The following is a 13,256-nucleotide window of genomic DNA, read 5'->3' on the forward strand; positions in this document are numbered from 1 at the left end:
CCTGCATTTTATTTTATTTTGGTACTGGATTGAACTCAGGGTTGCTTTACCATTAAGTAACATACCTACCCCTTTTATTTTAAGATTAAGTGGCCTAGGCTGGCCTCTAGTGATTCTCCTGCCTCAGCTTCTTGAGTCGCTGGGATTGCAGGTATGCACAACTGGTTGTTGTACACTTTAATGGACCTCAGATAAACATCCTTTAAATAATTCTTTTTCCTTTTAGAATTAGATGCTTCTTCCTTTAGCCTGTTTATAAGTTGTTGGAACAGATACTAATTTAAAACAAAATTAATGAGCAAATACTGGTAGCAATTGAATTGTATAAAGTTTTGCCAACCACTTAGTAGTCATGATTTTGGCTGGAAAACAATACATTGCACCTTACCCAGGGTTTTGCTTTCCCTAGTTTTAGTTACCCTCCCTCAACTGCAGTACAAAAATATTAGATGGAAAATTGCAGAAATAAGCAATTCATAAATTTTACATTGCATGCCCTCCTGCTCCATCTCCCCCAAGATGAAAAACATTTCTAACTTATCCACACAGTATACACTACCCTCCTGTTAGTCACATCAGAGTTGTCAGATAAACTTTCCAATGTTTATTTTTAAGTGACTAATAATGGGTCCATAGTATAAGAGTAGCAATGCTGGAAATTTGGTTATGCTGCAGAGTGCTTCCTTTAAGTAGCATCATAAGTCTAGTACAATAAGGTATTTTGAGAGAGTTCATATTCACCTAACTTTTTTTTTTTAATTTTTAGTTGTATGCAGACACAATACCTTTATTTTTATGTGGTGCTGAGGATCTAACCCAGTGCCTCACAGGAGCTAGGCAAGTGTCCTACCACTGAGCCACAACCCCAGCCCTCACATAACTTTTAATATAGTGTATTTTTATAATTGTTTTATTCATTTTTGTTAATGCCTTAATGTATCTGATTTATACATTAAACTATCCTAGGTACATATACAGAGGAAAAACTTAGTATCAAACTCCATATATACTATCTCAGGCTTTAGACATCCACTTGGGGGCAGATACTGTAAAATAACCCCTGCATGTAAGAGGGAACCTCTGTTTACACTTCAAAATGGAAGTTTTATTAGATAATTTAAAATCTATGTGCATTTCTTGTCCCTTCTCTCCCCAATCCCCTTCTCAAAGTATTTTCATTACTTAGAGACCCCAGAGTTCCTCCCCTCCCAGTTCTGTGCAATTGTGGTGAAGGCTCAGGCACTTGCATCAAGAAAGCTCATTTCATTCTCCCTGTCATCTGTGTGTCAGCTCTGCACTTAGTTGCCTGAAGGCACAGAGCATGGTGTAGCAAAAGCTGTCTTTCATATATTATTTTTAACCTTTTCCACTGTTCATCTTCTTTCTTAAAAAAAAAAAAAAAAGGACCGATAAAATGAACTTTGGTCTATGGGCATGACTACAAACCTCTTTCTATTCTCCTCTCAGAATACCTCCTTTGAAAGAGAACATGTCATTTTGGAGTGCCCTGTTCAAATGGGGGTCACAGATGTTCAGGCTTGACTTTCTAGGCTGAAATTGTTTTCTGAGTTACCTATATAATGGGTATTTTCAGGCAGAGCCAAGAAGGCTCTAGGTTTTTCCTGGGGCTTGCTGAACTCTAAGGGTCTATATTTGAATGCATTTTCTAGATGTTTTAAGAAGATTTAAACTTACAACCTGATTTTGCTTCTGTCTTGCCTTGAGGCCTGACATCTCCTATCTTCCAGGTACATCCATTTGTCTTATGAGTCTTGCCAGAAAGACATTCACCCTAAGAAACATCCTGCAAGCTTCTGTCAAGCCTGCCTGTGTGTTTTTAAATTAACAGATATTTGTATCTCTCTTTAGTTTGGTCTATAAACAACACCCTTAATGACCTCCTGAGCTGTGGGGATTTAGTTAGCACCTTAGAGACCAGGGACTTACACTTAGGGTCCTTCAATTTTACCAAGAACATCCCCTTTACCTGCAATACAATGGGACTGAATATACTTCCCTCTAGACACAAAGGGGAACAGAAACTTGGTCCTTAGGTTATTCCTCATCTTCTTTCACACCCACCTAACTTCCCTTTTCAAAATGCCTCTACCCACTGAATTTTTATACAGTGTTAAATGGTTCATGGAATATTGAAATTTTTTTACTAAATAGAGCAATAATTTTTTTTTAAATCCATTATTTATCTGAAATTCAGATCAACTTGGTCTCTCCCAGCTATCCTGATCGTACCCTCAGGAGCAAGTCAGTCTTAGGCAGAGCAAGTTCAAAGACTTGGCACTTGCTCTGCAAGACCAGATGATTCTCCACACCTAGGAGCTGACAGGATAGGGCACAGCCCAGCATGGATGACTAAAGCCAATTCTTACTGACAGATTCTATGATAATCCTGTGTTGCCAGTGAAGAGAAAACCAAGGCTCTGTGATGTTAAGTGTTATTCTAAGGTACATGGTGGGCCCAGGCTGTCTAACCCAAAGGCCATTTCCTAATCTTTGTACTGCTCACTTCGCTTAAAGAGCTCCCTCTTCCAGCCAGTCCCTTCTCCCTTTCCTAGGACCCCTCAAACATTTTTTTTTTTTTGGCTTTTTATCTTATCTGCTGGTTTCTCTGGCTTCCCTGAAAGGTCCCCTCTGTGACCCCTGCCTCCCTTCATGCTGTATCCAGTTACTAGGAATCAAAATGGCCCCAGATTCCCCCAACATTGACTTTACTGATTCCAACCAGGCTGCCCTCCTCCCTCTGTTCTCTACCATCTGAACTCACGGTCAAGAAATGCAACCTTGGGCAGGTTCAGGGGTTCCCAAATTGCATGCATTTTGTCATAGAAGATCACCAAGGGCATCATTTATCTGATTCACTTTTTAAGTTTGGGTACATTAGTCTTAAACTGTGTATCTTAGCCTTGATGAAGAAAAAAAAGACTACTTGTAATTAGAAGTTAAGCATGAAAATATAGTAATAATAAAAATAAAACTGTGCTGGTAGTCATCAGGACTGAAGTTATTTTCTCTTTGTTAGAAAGTGAGGCGGGCCACTCTCAGAGAGGCATTTAATTTCAGCACGAACCTGAGACTCTCCACTTGACCTACTCAGAAAGATAAAAAGAGAATGACCTATACAGAGATCAGTGTAGGTCACCTAAAATTAAACACGCATATGATTCCCATCTTTGGAAAAACAGTAATGGAGGCTGGAAGTGAAACCCGGAGCAAGAGAACTCTAGACTATTCCAACCACTGAGCCAGTCCTTCCTTCAACTAGACATGCTGAGAATACAGGGTGCATGGGGGAAATCCAAGAGTCAACCTTCCTAGGGATACTGGGTCACCATTTTGTCACCAGGCATGAAGTATACACCACAGCTCACTGCCTCCCCCAATCCTGGGGGCACGCTCAGTCTCCAAGCTGAGCATCTTCTGGGGTTTGCTTTTAACACTTGGCTTGCTCAGAGTCTACCTTACAAACCACAGGACTGCAGAGAAGAATCCCTACACCCAAAAAAGAACTGCAAGAGGCAAAGAGTCACTGTCTGCTTGCTTTGGGTTATACCTAGCAACGCTGATAAGTAAAAACCCCTGTTCTGGATCTATTTTTTTTTTTTTGGTGGGGGGAGGGTGGTTGTATTGGGGATTGAACTCAGGGGCACTCAACCACTGAGCCACATCCCCAGCACTAGTTTGGATTTTATTTAGAGACAGGGTCCCACCGAGTTGCTCAGTGCCTCTCTGTGGCTGGCTTTGAACTTGCAATCCTCCTGCCTCAGCCTTCCCAGCCTCGCGCCATCACGCCTGGCTCTGCATCTTCTTTATGTATGAACCCAGACTAATCCTCAGGATGACTTGAGTGCCGTTAGGACCATAAAGAGAAACATCCCAGAACTATAAGCTCTCTCCTCAGCCTCTTGAAGCTATCACGGCATGCACATCAGTTAGGGGAATTCGCTCTGCCTTCCGGAGGTCTTGGTGTCTTAGCCACCTTCTATTATCCCTGGGCTAGCAGAAAATGACTTTGAATCAGTTTCTGATTCAGCAGTAGTGAAAAACGGACACGGCCTTTGCTGTGCCCAGAGAGGGCCACTGGTTGCTGAATGAAGCTGCATCTCCCTCCTCCCTGCCCACCTGACAGATCCCTGACGAGGTTGCCAAAGCCTGTGCTTCCAGGAACCAGCATCTACTCTCTGCCTAGGTGAATTAATGCATTGGCTCCCCACACTGGGCTGACTTCCGGGAGAGGGGTTTTGCGACGGCTCTTTCTAAATCACATTAGATGACACTGGATCTCCATTTCTTACCTAACCTTGCCTCCTTCCTGGAGGACGGTAACTCTTTATGCAGGCATGTCACACTCAGATGGTCTGCCTTTGACACACTGGCGGTAGGTTTCCTGCTTAATTTCAAAGCAGTGGTGTGTGTACCAGTGGGGAATGTCCTCTCCTTGTTCCAAATGGAATTGAGAGGGATATGTCATCAAATATGCAAGCATCACCTAACTCTGATGGGAAATCAGAGCAGGACAGGTTTCTACACCCTGTTGTGTCAGCAGAGTTCATTTGTAATTCATCAAACTCTCCTCGGTGTGTGTGGTTATTTTACAGATAATTGGTTGCCTCTCATTTGCTCGTAACAGAGCAGAGCAATTTCAAAGCAACTGAGTCAGCCCAAAACAACGTTATTAGTCCTTATAGATGTACTGTCGAGGAAAATTTGGACACTGGATTTTTTTCTTTTTTTAAAACCATCATAATTTTAGCCACTGGTAATCATGGACAGTCAAGATGGATGAGAAAGGATAGGTTGCAGACATGCTTTGGTCTGTAAATTGTACCTCTGAAATCCACCTATCAGCTTGAGAAATAATCTAACCTTCTCAGCGCTGATGAGAAAGACCCAGGGAGCCCTGTGGCCCCTGTTTCTATTGGATTGTGCTGCTGTTCTCCTCATTCTGTTAGGAATACATTTCGAGAACTTGTTCTCAATAGCAAGGAATTAAAGATTCTGTTACTTGACTGATATAAGTATAAACCAGGTCCCTATGGCTTAAGTAGAGAATGATAAACCATAGAATTGTGGAAACTTTAGAAAGTATCAATTCTAGTGACCCAAAAAATGTAAAAAACCAACCTCCCTTTATATTTATTCTATGAGCTAATCTATCTCAAAGTTCAAAATGAGAATTTAGTTTAGTGGGATCATTTTTAAAATGTTTGGCTAAGATTCAGTTTTCTCTAACATGGACCTAATAGTTTAGGCAAAAGATCTCCATAGGCCCTTGATAGCTAGAGAATCCAGAGAACTCTTCTACTGGTACTAGAAATTATTGGTTTCTCCAAGTTAATTTTAACCCTTATGAATCTTTTCAGAAAAAATGTAACCCTCATAGCCAAAAATATCTCGAATTTGGGAGTTATTTACTTGCATCTTGCAAAAAGCCTATTATTATCATCCTTATCTCACATTCCTCTAGAGCCTTTTATGATAAAAACCTTCTACACTAAAATTTTTCACTCTCAAGATTTTTTTTTCTTTCTCAGTTTTCTCCACTCTTTTCTATACAGTCTTCTCCTTCCAGTGAACTGATTTGTCTTCATCTCTGACACAAAGGAAAGTGGGAAGAAGGGCTCTTCTAGAGACCACGGGAGGTTACTATGAAGAAAATTCACACGAATACTCTTTGACCCCATCGCTTAACAATAGCTAATATATAAACATCAGCACCTCACTTGATCCTATGCCTATGATGTCCCTCAGCCATCTCTGACACAGGAAGGGCTCCATTATTTTGACATGCTGGGGTGTCATTCAAGCACTTATGCAGGCAACCTGGAGTATTAGTGCAGGGTGGTTTTAATACTTCACCAATGATTCTCAAAGAGTTTAGTATGCTCTCCTACTTCTAATTCATGAGTGATGGGCAACTGAGACTGTATCTTATTTATTAAAATATAGTCTGAAAAAAAATGAGGGAAGGGCTAAGAAAAGAACATCTTGAGAATTAAACTGTCATCAACTGTTCCAGGAGGGTAATTAGTAAAATTAGACCCCAGTCCAGGTCCACATTAAGTGTCCTCTCTTCTTCTTCCAGACAACCTCTTTTCCATCTATACTCCTTCAGAGCATGCTATCTGAAGAGGATAAGAGCCATGTAAAGACTAGGGAAGAGTGCTGTAGATGCCAATCTAGAAATAAATCTGTACTTTCTTATGCCCAAACTCCTTCAAGGATGAATACCTACCAACTCTTCTTTCCTTCCCCAAACCCCATTGTACTGACCTGGCCATTTCAGTTCAGTATTACTACCATCCTGCACCTCTAACACAGGCCTGGACTTACTTCTATTCTAGATCCGAGAAGAAAACTTCTAGTGGCAGGAACAGCCTCCTTTGGGGCAAGGCTTGTTTTGTGCTTTACACAGAGCTTAGAAGAGAAGAGACTGATAAAATGAACATTAGAGTTTTGTAAACATCATGAGAAAAGTTTGACAGACCAAAAATTTGACTCAAACCTCCTCCTGTGTTCAACTAGAAAAACTTTACATAATAATAATAATAATCTTAAAAAGGGTTAGAAGTAACAAATAGCAAAAACGTACAGTGGCACACTCCTATAATCCCAGAGGCTTGGGAGGCTGAGGCAGGAGGATCAGGATTTCAAAGCCAGCCTCAGCAAAAGTGAGGCACCAAGCAACTCAGTGAGACCCTGTCTCTAAATAAAGTACAAAATAGGGATGTGGCTCAGTGGGCAAGTGCTCCTGAGTTCAACCTCTGGTACAAAAAACTACAGGACCAAGACACAGGGAAGTTCAGTTCAGATTAGAGAGATGAGCCCAACATTTGAGGCCACTTTTCCACTGAGGGCATCTGTCAGTCTTAAAGAAGCAGAGAGATTCGGCCAACAATAGAGTACTTGTGAAACCTCTACACCTGGGTGAGAGTTCAAAATCTAGGAGAGTTACACCCTTGAAATAAGAGTGAGCCAGATCCCTTAACGTATAAAAGCAGTCCTTTGTTGTTGGACATTTTTATTATTTTCACTTATTATGATAATAAATAATGCTATAATAAACATATTGGAAGAAAAGAGTGAGCCAGATGTAAGCCAGCCCTCACACCAACTGCTGCCCAACTTCATATCGTGTAGACAGAATAAAAAAATACTTAGTCCTGGAAATTGAATTAGGGTAATCCCTAATTGCTAGTCCATTAGACTCTTGGCAGAAGAAAAATTCTCTATGGAAGAAAATACCAACTCAAGATCTTAAATTATTTCTGCAATTTGTTTCTGAGCAGAATGCCCAATGTGTGTGTGTGCTAATGCCTAGGCACATACACACACACACAAGGGACCAAGTTTTGATGTCCTGAATGCTGTGTCCCACCCCCAGAATTCATATGTTGAAACCCCAACCCCCATGTGATGGTGTTAGGAGGCAGGGCCTCTGGGATGTGAGTGGGTTAAGACCACATCAAAAGCATGGCACCTCCATGATGGAGTCAGTGCCCTTATGAGAAGAGACGTCGGATTTCCCTGTGTGCTCAAAGAAGGGTCATGTGATGGCACAGCAATATGGCGGCCACCTACAAGCCCAAAGAAGAAGTCTCAAAATGAATCAGTGTTGCTATGACTTGATATTGGACTTCCCAGCCCCCAGAACAATGAGAAATAAATTTCAGTTGTTTACAAATATGATGTGATTCACAGGGTTTTATCTAGAAATTGGAATTAGATATTAAAATAACTATATTTAAATTTGTTTATAGATAAAAGACACAAGAATTCAGCAGAGATCTTTAATCTATTTTTTTTATAAGGCATAAATCATAAGAAAAAGAACCAAACAGAAACCTGAGAACTAAAAATACATCAACTCTTGCCAGGTACAGTGGCATATGCCTATAATCCCAGTGGCTGGGGAGGATCTCAAGTTCAAAGCCAGGCTCAGCAACTTAGCGAGACCCTGTCACTAAATAAATAAAATATAAAAAAAGGGCGGGGATGTGGCTCAATGTTAAGTGCCCCTGGGTTCAATCCCCAGTACCAAAAAAAATAAAATTAAATTAAATAAAAATACATACACCCAATGAATGAATTTAGCAGCACATTTTTCATAACCAAAAAGGTCATGAAAGAGCATGCTATCTAAAGAGGATGAAAAAGAAAAGGGAGAGAAATAACAGTTTCGGTAGACGTTATAGTTAAAGAAGTAACACCTGAGACTATTTTCAAAACTGGCCAAATCTGCTACTCCAGAAATTCAAGAGCACATCAAGACCAGAATAGGGCAATGAAGATCCTCATTCACACATATCATGATAAAACTGGAGCACCTCAAAGGCAAAGGGATAAATATTTGATTTTAGAGAGTGTGTGGGGGGCACTAAATTTCAATAGAAAAATAGACTAAAAGTGAACAACAAAAACAAAAACAGTGAAAATCAGAAGACCACAGACTGATGTCTCTGAAGAATCAAAAGAAAATAACTACCAACCTAGATATCCATAAGCAGCTAACAGATTTTTCATGAATGCCATACTTTGGATATGAAATGTCCTCTAAAAGCAGAATTGTAATGCAAAAATAAAGAAATAATTTATTTTTTTTTAAAAAAAGCCCATGCTTTAAGGGCTTAGTCCCCACTTTGGCACAACTGGAATGGGGGTCCTAGTTTTAGATCACTGAGTGTGTGACCCTGCAGGGGGCTGGGGGACCCTGGTCTCTTCCTCTTTCATTTCCCTGCCATAAGGAAAGTGGCCGTGGTTCCCCCACAGACTCTGTGCTGCACCCCCACAGGCCCCAAAGCACCTAGGCCAATTTATCTTGGACTGTAATTGTGAGCCAAAATAAAAGTTCATTATCTCAGGTATTTGATATAGCATTGGAAAGCTAACAATGCATGTACGTGAGAAACATTTTCTGACAAAGCTGAGACAATTTGTTACCAACCAATTCATATAAGGGGAATTCTCAAGAAAAAAAAAATCCAGTAGGAATTAGAAACTTTTTTTGATCCTAATAAAGAAAACTAAAACTTGTGGATAAAGGTGGGTTTTGAGGATAATTAATTTTTTAGAAATTTATCCATTTTAAAAAATTAGAGCTTTATAGTAATGCTTTATAGTACGTGGGTTCATCTCGACAAACTCACACAGGCATGGATATCGATTTCAGTTCATGATCCCCCCTTTTCTGACCTTCCTCTCCTACTTAACATGACTTCCTTTCACTCACATATTTAATTGTATTTTATTGGTTCTTTATATTATCCTATCCTTCCCTCCCCCTTTCCTTTATCGTATTCTAGCTTCTGCATATAAGAGAATATTCAACCTTTGAGTTTGACTTATTTCATTTAGCATGATATTCTATATTTCTATCAATTTACCAGCAAATGCCAAAATTTCATTCTTTTTTAATGGCTGAGTGGAATTCCATTGTATATACATATCACAATTTCTAAACCCATTCATCTATTGATGGGCACCTGGGCTGATTCCATAATTTTATAATTTAGCTATTTTTGGATTGGCAATTAACTTTTTAATATTGACTGAGATGTATTTATTGAAGAAAATAATAGCTAAGAGTTAATCTACTAAACATCATTATAGAAAAGTTAGAGTGATCAAAATTAAATAGAGATGTTAAAGATAAATAAGTAGTAAAATAGAAAACACGGGTGTAATTGAAAGGATTAATGAAATAAAATGTCTTCAAAAAGAAAAACCACAGAAAACCAATGTCAAAAAACAAAGAGACAAACTTCTGTACAGATATTTCAGTCACTAAAAATCAGAGCATATGACGAATAACTTAAGAGCAATCCATTTAAAAATTTGGATCAAATAGATAATTTTCTAGAAAATAGTAATTTACCTAAAGTGACTAAAGTGAAAAAGAAAATATGAATAATTTGATACCAAAGAAATTGAACTTTCATTAAAATCCTTGCAACAAATGAATCATCAGGTCTAGACAGGCTTACTGGTGAATTCCACCACACAATGGAGAAATAAGTAAGAATTTTACTCAAATTCTGACAGAATGGGAAAGCGGAAAGGAATAAAACTCTTTCACTGCCCAATTTGTTTTGTGAGTTACCTCGCAAATGAACCTAACAAAATGGCTTAGGCAACTTAGGAAGACCCTGTCTCAAAAAATAGAAAGGGTTAGGGATGTAGGTCAGTATCATAGCATTCCTGGATTCAATTTCCAGTACCAAAATAAAGAAGCCAACAATACAGAAATCTATAGAATGACTACATGTGGAAACACAGGCCAAAGTCCTAAAATATTGCTGTTGGACACACACACATAGCATTTATGAAAAGAATAATACAACGAACAATACAACTTCTCACTTCAGACTGTCAAATCATCTCTTTCCCCAGATAAATCAAGGAGAAAATGATAGGGTCATCTCAGTAATCACAGATAAAAATTATTGATCTCATTAAACATCAAACAATAAATACAAAAGTTCTCAGGAAATTAGAAAGGAATTTAATACTTAAGGGTGAAATGTTGAGCACTGTTCATCTGAGATTATAAATGAGATCAGAATAGTCACAGGTCACATGTCAATTTCACAACATTCTCAGGGTCCCAGCCAGTGCAGCTAATGCAGGAACAAGAAATAAGAGATAGAAGGGTTAGAAAGGAAGGAATAAAACTGTTATGATTTGTGCACAATATGATGATGTATACAGAAAATCCAAAAGAAGCTTTGAGAAGCAATTAGATTATTAATCAGTAAATGTGTGAAGGTCTCTAAATATAAGTTTTCATTTTCCCTGTATCAGTCACAACAGCTAGAAAGTGAGAAATTTTAAAGTCACCATTTATAGAAACATCAGAAATCGGATGCCCAGGAAAAATTAAAGATATGTAATCTTCTAGACAGAAACTATACAGTGTTTTTCAGAGGCATTAAAGATAAATTAAATGATGAATGACTTGATTTCATAAAAACTCAGTTTTCCTCAAATTGACCTATAAATTCAGTGCAATTCAGATTTAAATTCCTTCTACGTTTGATTTTTGTGAAAACTGACAAGTTGATTCAAAATGCTTATGGAAATGTAGTCAGAGGTTCTTCAAAGAACAAGATTAGAAACATTGAAAGGCTTCCTCTACTAGGCTACAGAGTAAGAGGTACTGGTCCAGGATAAGTAGTAGACTGATGGGAACAAAATAAAATACCCAGGAACAGATCCAGATATATATGAATACGTAAGATAAAAATGACATCAGAGAGCTCTGGGGAAAAATAAGTCTTTTCAATAAATCTTTCTGGGAAGCCAGGCACGATGATGCATGCCTGTAATCCCAGTGGCTCTGGAGGCTGAGGCAGGAGGATGGTGAGTTCAAAGCCGGTCTCAGCAAAAGCAAGGTGCTAAGCAACTCAGTGACATTCTGTCTTTAAATACAAAATAGGGTTGGGGATGTGGCTCAGTGGGCAAGTGCCCTGAGTTCAATCACTGGTGTGCCCCCCCAAAAAAAATAATTTCAATATGGAAAACTAATAAAATGAACTCCTACCTCATTACATGCACAGATTGGCTCCAGGTGGATTATAATTCAAAATGTGAAGTATTAAACAATAAAGCTTTGAAGATAGTTTATCTGAGTATCTTCATGATATTGCTATAGGGAAAGACTTTTAAACCAGGACACAAGAAACACTACTATGAAAAAATAGATTCATAGATTAGATCGCATTCAAAATAAGAACTTCTGTTCATCAAAAAACACCATGAAGCTGGGTGCCATGGTACATGCCTATAACCCCAGCAATTTGGGAAGCTGAGGCAGGAGAACTCCAAGTTTGAGGCCAGCATAGGCAACTTAACGAGACCCTAAGCAACTTAGCAAGACCGTGTCTCAAAATAAAAAAGGACTGGGGATGTCGCAGTGGTAAAGCACCCCTGGGTTCAATGCCCAGTACCAAACGAAACAAATATAACCAAAAAAAAAAACAAACAAACAAACAAAAAAACACTGTGAAGAAAGAGAAAAGTGGTTATAGCAGCACAATTCACAATAGTTAAGCTATGGAAACAACCTAGATGCTCATCAACGGGTGAATGGATAAAGAAATTGTGGTATATGTACACAACAAAATATGATTCAGCTATAAAGAATGACTTTATGACATTCACTGGTAAACAGATGGGTCTGGAGACTATCATGCTAAGTGAAATAAGCCAATCTCCAAAAACACAAAGTTCAAATGGTTTCTTCAATATGTGGAAGCTAAACTACAGTAAGGGGGTGGGGGAAAGAATAGAAGTTCAGTGGAGTAAACAAAGGAGAATGAAAGGGAAGGAGATGGGAAAGGAATAGAAAAGATAGTGGAATGAATCGGACACAATTTTCCTATGTACATAGATGAATATACCACAGTGAATCTCACCATCTTGTACCTCCACAAGACTGGGATCCTAATTAGAATAAGATATAGTCCATTCTTGTATAAATATATCAAAATAGATTCTACTGTCCTATATAACTAAAAAGAACCTGTTAAAAAAGGAGAGAGAAAGAACAAGTCCCAAACTAGAGAAACTATTTGCCACCCTATATAACCAACAAAAGAGCAGTGTCCAGAAGATAATTTTAAAACTGTGACAATAACAATAACAAAAACACTTTAAAAATCACTAAAGAAAAGCCAACAACCCCACAGAAAATACAAAAGAACTTGTTTGGGCACTTCACAAAAAAAATAGGTATTGAAATGGCAGATAATCTTTAGCCAACCGGGGAAATGTAACTTAAAGCACGATGAAATACCAAATCCGCCCACCACTATAGTCAGAGTTTGAAAGAACTGACTGTATCAAGTGTTTGCAAGAACGTGGAACAACAGAAACACATAATAGAATACATACTGTGTAATTGCCCTCACATAAAGTTCAAAAACAGGCAAAATTAAATTATAGTGCTGAGAATATATTTATGTCGATGGCAAAATTATAAGGGAAAGCAAGGAAGCAAATTGGCATAAAAGTCCGGCCAATGGTCACCTTTCGCGGGGAGGCAGGAACAGGGTTATGATTTTGGAGAAGAACTTGGACTGGAGTAGAAGGGTTGGAAGGGGACTGACACTGCTCTGTTCCTGGCCATGGGAGGTGATGTGTGTGTTGACTTTATATTGATCCTGCAAACTGTAAATATATCATCTTCATTTTTCTGTCTGTGTGTTATATTTTACCATAAAGAGGACAAAAAAATAAGATAA

General features: G+C 38.6%; 1 protein-coding gene across 11 annotated transcripts in view; it reads left to right on the plus strand.

Moving 5' to 3' along the window:
• The window catches only part of Fhit (fragile histidine triad diadenosine triphosphatase), a 1,439,263-nt gene that overhangs the window by 1,414,086 nt on the left and 11,921 nt on the right, over nucleotides 1–13,256 (plus strand). The gene's annotated exons all lie outside the window — the stretch shown is intronic.

Source organism: Urocitellus parryii, chromosome 3 (assembly GCF_045843805.1).
Source record: "Urocitellus parryii isolate mUroPar1 chromosome 3, mUroPar1.hap1, whole genome shotgun sequence".
In the NCBI taxonomy this organism is placed as follows: domain Eukaryota; kingdom Metazoa; phylum Chordata; class Mammalia; order Rodentia; family Sciuridae; genus Urocitellus; species Urocitellus parryii.